At 39.8% G+C, this 10,780-nt stretch overlaps 1 protein-coding gene across 3 annotated transcripts in view; it reads right to left on the minus strand.

The window, feature by feature from the left end:
* The window catches only part of ASB3 (ankyrin repeat and SOCS box containing 3), a 118,352-nt gene extending 107,594 nt beyond the window's left edge, over nt 1-10,758 (minus strand). Inside the window, exon 1 of one of the 3 annotated variants that reach the window (XM_070798654.1) lies at nt 10,597-10,758. The gene's annotated coding sequence lies outside the window, so the exon portion shown is untranslated. Of the gene's footprint in view, nt 1-10,507 lie in introns of all 3 variants that reach the window. The other 2 variants (XM_019970132.2, XM_070798655.1) reach the window with 2 other exon arrangements.
* Between the last annotated feature and the right edge of the window lie 22 nt (nt 10,759-10,780).

Here is a 10,780-nt window from a genome sequence, read left to right on the forward strand (position 1 = left end):
AAAATTAAGTCTGACACTGTTTCCACTGTTTCCCCATCTGTTTCCCATGAAGTGATGGGACCAGATGCCATGATCTTCGTTTTCTGAATGTTGAGCTTTAAGCCAACTTTTTCACTCTCCTCTTTCACTTTCATCAAGAGGCTTTTGAGTTCCTCTTCACTTTCTGCCATAAGGGTGGTGTCATCTGCATATCTGAGGTTATTGATATTTCTCCCGGCAATCTTGGTTCCAGCTTGTGCTTCTTCCAGCCCAGCGTTTCTCATGATGTACTCTGCATATAAGTTAAATAAGCACAGTGACAATATACAGCCTTGATGTACTCCTTTTCCTATTTGGAAACAGTCTGTTGTTCCATGTCCAGTTCTAACTGTTGCTTCCTGACCTGCATATAGGTTTCTCAAGAGGCAGGTCAGGTGCTGTGGTATTCCCATCTCTTTCAGAATTTTCCACAGTTTATTGTGATCCACACAGTCAAAGGCTTTGCCATAGTCAATAAAGCAGAAATAGATGTTTTTCTGGAACTCTCTTGCTTTTTCCATGATCCAGCAGATGTTGGCAATTTGATCTCTGGTTCCTCTGCCTTTTCTAAAACCAGCTTGAACATCTGGAAGTTCACGGTTCACATATAAAACATGATAAAACCAATGACAAAAAAAGTTCAATAAAATATTCCAGGGGAAAAGGAATATTAGTTGCAAAGAAGGAGAATCAGACTAGCTTTGAGATTCTCATCAGATATATTAGATAGCAAGCTGCAAAGGAATGATGTCTTCAAAGTTTCAAGCAAAACAAAATGATTGAACTATGAATTCTATTCCCAAACTATTAACTGAGAAGGAAAGACGAATGCATTTTCAGATATACCAGGCCTGTGAAAATTAAAATATATATATCTTTTCCTTAAAAAAATTACTGGTAATTATTTATACCCCAACAAGGTGGGAGAGAAATGTGAAATAAGGATGATGTGGAATAACATGAAACAGTAGATTTAACCCAGGAGAGTTACAGGAAAAAATATAGATATACAGATAGGTAATAGATAAATACGCATCAGATTTGAAAAGCAACTAGTGTAATTGGAACGAAGTGTTTCAGAGCTCAAAATATATCTTCAAGAACAAAATGGACTCACTTAGCAAAGATGGTACTAATTTTAGAGAGCTAAGGGGACATTTTAAAGGGTAGAGGACTGACACAATTACATTTCCTTCTCTGCAGTTCAAATTACACCTCTGGATTTTATAGTGAATGGTACTTGCATAAACAATATTGTGAAGTTTGAGAATCAACCTATAAACAAAGCACAGAAAAACTGAATAAAGTCAGAATGCAAATGTTATAAACATATAGTAGTAGCAAACTGGGAAGTACTGAAAATTATATTAAAAGCTACACACATTACATACTTAATATGTAATGATGGCACTGTACTAAAAATAGCCTTACATGCAGTAACTCACTAAAAACAAAATGGCAGCACTGAGAAATGGCCAAAAGAACAGATTCAGGAGCAAGACTGCTTGGCTTTGAGATCCAGTTCCACTGCTTACCAGTGCTATGACTTTGGGCAAGTTGCCATATTGTGTTAATATATTTATTTCACTTTCAGACTTCTGAAATCAAGATGAGTCTTACACTAGATGGCAAGTCATAAATTTAATTGGCAGCAGTTATTTCGTTAATAATACAAAAAACTTAAGAGAGAGCTCTAAAAGCAGTGGCCAAGGGGAACTGTTATAGTTTAAAACAGATTTTAAATTGGGTCTGACATACACACTACTATATATAAAATAGATAATTACTAAGAACTTACTGTACAGCACAGGGAACTCTATCTAATACTCTGTAATAGCCTATATGGGAAAAGATCATAAAAAAGTGTATGTGTGTATATATATATATATTATAGATTCATTTTGTTGTACATCTGAAAGCAACACAAAGTTGTAAATCAACTATACTCCAATAAAAACTTCTAAAAATAAAACAGACTTTAAGACAATTAAATACAAGGCATAACCTTTGATTGGATCCTACTTGGGGGGGAAGGCCAATAAATGGTGAAAGTTGAAACCAGTGTTATTTTTCTAAGATGTGATAACAGTATACATCTTAGTATACAGATAATAGATAATAATATACATATTTATAGAAAAGTCTTTTTATATTCCTAGTCCTTGAGTTTTTTTCAATGTTTAGGCCAGTTGTCTTGTAGAATGTGCCACATTTTTTGTTTGATAAGTTTCTTATACCCAGGCTTGGCAAGAATGCTACACAGGTATTTATACACAGGTGTTGCATACACTATGCTTTAAAAACTCATTCTAACAGAAAATTCTTAGGAAAACACATGAACAAAAGTATAAGTCATGGGATTGAAAACAGAAACATTCTAGCTTGGTTTGAAATCAAATTTCCAATCTCCCTTTTTCCCTTGTACCTAAGAAATGAGTGCATCCAATACTCATATTCCCATCTGTATATTTGCTGGCATTCTGTCACCAGTATACATGCTGCATTTTAATCAAAAATGTCCAAAGGCCAAAGCTTTTCTCATCATTTATTTTTCCCAAAATGTGTATCCCAGTCCTCTGAAGTCTTCTTATTACCACAGAGTAAATTATATATAAAGGAGAAATTAGGAAGGAAAAAAGATCAGTATTGGAAATTAACAGAAAAGGGCAATCACTGTCTCACAGTCTCTGGAGTAATTACTGATAAACAACCTCAGACTGCATGCCAGCTGTTAAAGTTGAGCAAATGTCTTTATTTTTATCGATTTTTCCCTTTATATTTCTAAATGAGAAACAATATAGAGATCTGGGATAACTTTTAACTCAAAGCCCATCTGGTTAGTTCTCATTTCTTTCTCATAAAAATTTCAATTTGAAAAAAAAATTTACAATTTTATTCAGCCATATTTTATAATATGGCAGAGATAAAGAATTTTATACCTGTGTGTGAATTATATTAGAACATACTAACCTCTCTTGTGATTCAGTTTCCTCATCAGTAAAATGAGAAAACAATAAAATCTAACTTTGGGGGTTATTATGAGGAATAAGTCAATTATAAATTTATATTTATAAAGTGCTTAAAATAGTGCCTGGGCACAACATCTATTAAATTAATAAAATACATAGTAAATATGAATCTTCTTAATAGTTCTTACATCTTACATTTCTTATTTTCTCCATTTTAAAGGTAAGAAAACTGAACTCTAAAGAGGTTAAGTAACGTACCCATGGTCACACATGCAGTAGGTAGGATCAGAATTTCACTGGCCTAACTCCTGAGCCCCTGCTCCTAATCACTTCACTTAATTCGGTTGTATAGAGTTTGCATATAATTATTCAGCCATGCCTTATTATTAGAAAATTAGATATGCAAAGGTAATTTCTGTCATTACAGCTAATGCCACAATGAATTACCTTTATACATACATCCTTATGTGTCAGGATTTTTGCTTCTAAATGAGAGAGTCCAAAAAAATAAAATCACTAGGCCAAAAGGTTTGCACATTTTTAATTTTAAAAATTACTAATTTTAAAAGGTTTATTATAGCAGGTCTATCTTTCCTTTCACAGCACCTAGATTTCCTATCTTACTAAAAAACATCATCCCTACTTCAATTATACAAATACTCTCCTAATTGCTTCATATGAATATGTATCTTTAACGCGTTTACAATTTACTTTTTTACTTTTTAGGCTGTGCAGCACAGCTTGTGGGATCCTAATTCCCCAACCAAGGATGGAACCCAGGCCTTCGGGAGTGACACTGAGTCCTAACCGCTACACTGCCAAGGAATTCCCATTGCACTTCCAAGGAATTCCCACAATTTACTTTTTACATATTTTATGATGAGGGGATCTGGTTGGTTTTCCTATAGGTGAATTACACCCAGCAGAATCTATTAAAACATCCTTTTCCCACAAACATGAAATGACCCCCTTGTCACATATTAAAACAGAGACTATTTAATTGGTTTCCACACTTCATTCACCCCATCTCTCACTAAAAGTAATCACCCCCTCTTTTGAATGTCTGCAATATTTTATCTCTATAGCACCTGGATGGAGGAGGCTAATGGGCTACAGTCCACGGGGTCACAAGAGTCAGACACGACTTAGCAGCTGAACAACAGCGTTTTTATAACACCCTTCGAACTGAGGACAGTGCCTCCAAACCATATTTATTAGATAAATAACTGCACAACTTTCTTGCTCTCTCCCCAGATCTATAATTCTGCGGCTAACTGAAAATTGCCATATTAAGACTAATTCCCTTGCAGGCAGAAAAAGGTAGCTTTGTCGGATTAAGGGGCATTATCCTGGAATCCATGAAGCAGAAAGTTAAACAAAATTTAAGACTGTGTTTTGTGTACCATACTTATATGAAAAAAGTCAAGACTATCAAACGAAGCAATATTGACTATTTTTTCAGAATAATTTCTAGGCAATGATGGGGTTAATACAGATTCAGGACAATCTTCTACATATTTATATTCAAAATCCTCTATGGTAACTGATATGCATAATAATGACATCAATATAAGGTAAGATTAAGTGTCTTATGGAATCATCAAAGATATAATGCAAACAGGACACTTGCCTTATAGGCAAAATAGGTATTCACTACAGTTGTAAAATTTTTAGAGTGCTAGAAAGGTCCCCTGCTTGACACTAAATATCTTCTCTCTCAGTGAGCTACTGCCTAAAGCCTTACCATTAATATTCAAGCTTTTCATTTTAAAATCTAAACCAGAAATACATTCTCAACCATGGGCCATCTTGCCTGCCAAGGGACATCTGGCAACGTCTGCAGACATTTTTGATTGTCACAACTTGGCTGGCAAACGGGGAGGGGAGTAAGGCTGCTACCACCATCTAGTGGACAGAAGCCAGGGACACTACTAAACATCAAAGGATACGCAAGACAGCCCCGCACAACAAAGGGTTACCCGGCCCAAAATGTCAACAGCACCAAGGCTTTCAGAAACTGGCATACACTCTGCTGAAATGCAAAAGCATAATGTTTTTAACTTAATGTAGGATAAACAAGCCCTCCACTTCAGTCCAATCAAGCCTTTTTTCCCCTCTACTCCTCCACCATGCTGCCAAATACACTGCTTACTTACTTCTCCTCATCATCTACAACTCCTCAAAGCATTTACTTAACTGGTACAGCTTTCTCTTGACTTCTTTGATATCGCAGTTTTCTGACTTTCTTTCTTTACAGGGCATGCCTCCCCAGTCCATTTTGTTAATTCTTCAATGCTGTTCAGTATCTAATGTTGCAATGACTCCTCTTCCTTTTGTTATCCTCATTTTTTCCCTCAAGGATTGCAACCAGCACTATGGCTTTAAATATACCTACGTGCATATAGGGCTCCCCAGGTGACACTAGAGGTAAAGAACCCTCTTGCCAATGCAGGAGACAAAAGAGACGCATGTTCAATCCCTGGGTCAGGCAGGAAAAAGGAATGGCAACCCACTCCAGTATTCTTGCCTGGGAAATTCCAAGGACAGAGGAGGCTGGTGGACTACAGTCCATACAGTCACAAAGAGTTAGACACGACTGAAGCAACTTAGCACACAGGCACATGCAAATAACATCAAAATTTATAACTCCAGCTCTGACCTCCCCACCTGTGCCTCAGGTTTAATCAACATGTTAGCTCTACTTGGATGTCTAACTGATGACATCTAAAACTTAACATGTCCAGTAAATCAATTATACTCCAATTAAAATTAATTTTAAAAAGTAATAAGACTTGACATATCCAAAATAGAACCATTGATTCCAAAATTATTATTATTGTAAGCAAACCACATATATAAAATGTTAATAACTGGAGAATCTAGGCTTGATTCTTTTTTTTTTTTTTGCAGAACAACAATAATTTAATTACAACTCAAAATTTTTCCACTACATTTTTTCACCTTAAGTCACAAACTTAACACACATTGTTTAATTTGAACACTTAAGGAAAACAGACACTGAGGGAAAACAGTTTTATAATCCGTTAAAGTGGAACAGACATTTCATATGTAGTGGTACTTCCTCAGTGAATGCTCAGTCTTTCATTTGTTCTTTTTTTTTTTAATTTTATTTTATTTTTAAACTTTACAATATTGTATTAGTTTTGCCAAATATCGAAATGAATCCGCCACAGGTATACCTGTGTTCCCCATCCTGAACCCTCCTCCCTCCTCCCTAGGCTTGATTCTTACAAATAAATTTTATGTAAGTCTGAAATCACTTCAAAATAAAAAGTAAAACAAACAGAACACATGATTCCCATCAGCCCACATTATTTTCTTCCCTGTTTCAGTAAACTTCACCACCAGTTCCTCATAAAACATAGTTGTTTAGTCGCTCAGTCAAATCTGACCATTTGCAGCCCCGTGGACTGCAGCACACCAGGCTTCCCTGTCCTTCACTATCTCCCAGTTTGCTCAAACTCCTGCCCATTGAGTCAGTGGTGCCATCCAACCATCTTGTCCTCTGTCATCTCCTTCTCCTCCTGCCCTCTATCTTTCCCAGCATCAGGGTCTTTTCCAATGAGTTGGCTCTTCACAATAGATGGCCAAAGTATTGGCACTTCAGCTTTAGCATCAGTCCTTCCAATGAATATTCAGGGTTGATTTAGGATTGACTGGTTTGATCTCCTTGCAGTCCAAGGGACCCTCAAGAGTCTGCTCCAGCACCACAGTTCAAAAGCGTCAATTCTTCGGCACTCAGCCTTCTCTATGGTCCAACTCTCACATCCGTACATGACTACTAGAAAAACTATAGCTTTGACTATATGGACCTTTGTCAGCAAAGCATCATTAATTCATCTCTGTAAGAACATGCCACATCTAATCCACCAGGAAATTCAAGATATTCTACTCAAAAAATACATTCCAAAGTAGACTATTGCTCCCCATTTCCACAGCTTCCTAACTGGTCTCCCTGTCGCCACACTTAGCCCCTACATTAGCTTCCTAGCACTGTCATACAAACTACCACAAACCTGGTAGCTTAAAACAACAGAAAGGTACTGCTTCACAGTTCTAGAAGTTAGAAGTCTGAAATCGAGGTGTCAGCAGAGCCAAAATCTCCCTGAAACTTCTAGGAGAGGATTTGTCCCTATCTCTTCCTAACTACTGGTCGCTGCTGCTGCCGCTAAGTCGCTTCAGTCGTGTCCGACTCTGTGTGACCCCATACACTGCAGCCCACCAGGCTCCCCCATCCCTGGGATTCTCCAGGCAAGAACAGTGGAGTGGGTTGCCATTTTCTTCTCCAATGCATGAAAGTGAAAAGTGAAAGTGAAGTCGCTCAGTCGTCTCCGACTCCCAGCGACCCCATGGACTGCAGCCTACCAGGCTCCTCCATCCATGGGATTTTCCAGGCAAGAGTACTGGAATGGGGTGCCATTGCCTTCTCCTAACTACTGGTGGTCGCTGGCAAATTCTAGTTGGTTTGTAGACACATCACTCCAATCTCTGCCTCCATCCTCTCTGTGTCCAAATTTCCTTTTTCTTATAAAGACATTAGACATTGTATTGGGGCCCACTTTCACTCATTATGACCTTAACTTTACATCTGCAAAGATCCGATTTCCAAGTAAGTTCACACTTGTAGGTTCCAGGGGTTAAGACTTCAGCATATCCTTTTGTGGAACACAATTCAGCCAACAACATCCCCTACAGTCCATTTTCCACACAGCAACCATAATGATCTTCATGAATGTACATCAGACCACACTGCTCTCCTACTTACAGATCTGTGCCCAGCTGGCCTCTTCCAGCCTCTCAAACTACATCTACAAAGTGCCCTCTTACACTCCATCAACACCAGCCTTCTTTCAATCCCTCCAACACAAGCTTTTCCTGCTAGAAACTACTGTGTGGCTTCCTCCTCATTTCAAATCATAACTCAGCTGTCACTTCCTCACACAAGTCTGACCATCTACCTCAGTAGCATATTTCAGAGTCATTTTCTTTTACATAACCCTAGTTTCTAAGCAGCAATGACCTTGACCAGAAATTATCTTGAGTGTTTTGCTGTTGTTGGAGCTTCCATTACTACAGTCCCAGAGACTAAATCTGGGTAGACAAATACTTTTCATTTCTATTTAGTCAAATACATCTTTTTTCCTCCATGATTTCAGGGTTTCCTCTCTTACAGATCAGGCTTCCCTAGTGGCTTAGTTCGTAAAGAACCTGTCTGCAATACAGAAGACCTGGCTTCAATCCCTAGGACAGGAAAATCCCCTGGAGGAGAAAATGGCAACCCACTCCAGTATTCTTGCCTGGGAAATCCCATGGACAGAAGACAGAGGACAGAGGAGCCTGGCAGGCTACAATCCATGGGGTCGCAAGAGTCGGACACGACTCAGTGACTAAACCACCACCAACGTAACAAGATCACTAAATTATTCCTCTAAATTTTTTCCTATTTTCTTTTTTTATGTGTGTGACAACTGACTAAATTTTTATTAAGGAAGGAGACCCATGATACAATCTTAATACCTATTGTTTTCTTTTTGTTATTCATTTAAGTATCTAATCCATTTGGAATTAATCTTGAACTGAATTAATTGGAACTGTCACCATTGCTCTAAGACAGCATTAATCTCCTCTGACTCCACTCTGCCCTATACTCTGACTACACTGAAAAGCCCTAAGGGACCACCTAGAAGGATGGTCCTGCCTGATAAACTCCTATAAATCCTTAAAACCCCAATCGTAATGTCACTTCTCCTGGCAAGACTTTCTTACCCAATTTCTGTCCTTCCTTATATCTAACATCTACTCTATTATATAATTTAACATCCCTCTACTCTATAATCTATAGTTTATTGCTGTTTTAATCGTTCAGTCGTGTCTGACTCTTTGAGACCCCATGGACTGTAGGCCACCAGGCTCCTCCACCCATGGGATTTCCCAGGCAAGAATACTAGAGTGGATTGCCATCTCCTTCTCCGTTGGATCTTCCCCACCCAGGGGTGGAACCCTCATCTCCTGCATTGGCAGGAGGGTTCTTTACCACTGAGCCACCAGGGAAGCCCATAATCTATAGTACCTGGCTCATAATAAAGTCAGAGAAGGCAATGGCAACCCACTCCAGTACTCTTGCCTGGAAAATCTCATGGATGGAGGAGCCTGGTAGGCTGCAGTCCATGGGGGCACTAAGAGTCTGACACGACCGAGCGACTTCATTTTCACTTTTCACTTTCATGCATTGGAGAAGGAAATGGCAACCCACTCCAGTGTTCTTGCCTAGAAAATCCCAGGGACAGAAGAGCCTGGTGGGCTGCCGTTTATGGAGTCACAGAGTCGGACAGGATTGAAGCGACTTAGCAGCAGCAGCAGCATAAAAAAGTACTTAAACGAGTGCACAGAAGGAATGTGATGTGTTAACTATTTTATCATTACCATAATAGGCTACCATTATTTGTCTGTGTAATTTGCCTTGCTATACCATGAGACAGAGGACAGAGATTCATTTATTTGCCATTTACCAAGCCCACTGTTCACATACACACTAAACATCAATAGGTAAATCAATGAACAGCATCTCAATTCTAGAAAAAATTAATTTTCTTTTATGCCGTGGATTCCTTATGTTAAAAAAGAAACAGGAAACTTTCACAACAAAAAATAGAAAAAGGATGTTCTTCCTGCTTTTTGACTTGGAGCAAATTGCAGGGGCAGAGAGAACACACGACGGACGACAGTCTTTAGCAAATCTAGCACGAAGGTCTACCTCTTCTCACCTCCAGAAAGACAACGAGAAATGCTCTATATTTGACGCTGTATGACCCATTATCAGTTCAGTTCAATCGCTCAATCGTGTCCGACTATTTGCGACCCCATGGACCGCAGCACGCCAGGCCTCCCGGTCCATCAACAACTCCCGGAGTTTACCCAAACGCATTATATTAGAGATTAAAACAATGGCATTTCTTTTAATGACGGGGAGAATGCAAAACTTTGTGTGTTATTTTGAATACGGTGAGAGGTGTCTAAATCTTATGTGAATTCATAACCTTAGGGTCACATGGCCTTGAACTTTAAAGAAACGTATCGGCTTCCTACATAAAACAGCGACACAGCACTTCAACTCTGGGATGAAGGGAGAGCCCCACGTCGGGTAAAAACGCAGGGAAAATCTAGCTGCCCTCCCCAAGAGGAGAGTCTGCATCTGGGCCACCCTCGAAGAAGCGTAGAATTCTTATACGGAAGGACGACCGGTGTTCTCGGCTTAGTATCCCCGAACCCACAGCTGCAGAAACTTAGCCATCTACTCTCTGTTAGTCAGGAGCAGAAAGTACTCAGGTGACCACGACCCACAGTAAAAGGCGGAGAAAAACTTCCAGCGGGAAAAATAAAAGTGAACAGACGCTACGTGCGGAGAAAAGGGAAAACAGGAGCAGCGAGAGGGAAGAGTAGTCAGAAACACCACCACTTCTCACTTCTCTTCGCCACCTCGAATTTTCTCATCTGAATACCTGCACCAGCCCCGCTCGCCGGTGGCTGCTCCATGAGGGCCAAGCCGCCGCCCACTCTGTGCTGAGAGCCGCCCGCCTCCCGGACTCACCAGCTCTCCGTGCTGCTACTTCGCCGCCGCGGAAACGGCTGGCCCAAGGCCCAGTCTTTGGGCGTCCGCTCCTGGCAAGCAGTCACTGCGTTCGCTCTCCGCCGCCAGACTGCGGTTGTGGTCAACAAGAGAAGCGCTACCGCCGTCCCGGCTTCCGTAGGCAGACGGTTCGGCGGCCCCGGAT

The sequence above is a fragment of the Bos indicus genome, chromosome 11 (assembly GCF_029378745.1).
Source record: "Bos indicus isolate NIAB-ARS_2022 breed Sahiwal x Tharparkar chromosome 11, NIAB-ARS_B.indTharparkar_mat_pri_1.0, whole genome shotgun sequence".
NCBI lineage: Eukaryota > Metazoa > Chordata > Mammalia > Artiodactyla > Bovidae > Bos > Bos indicus.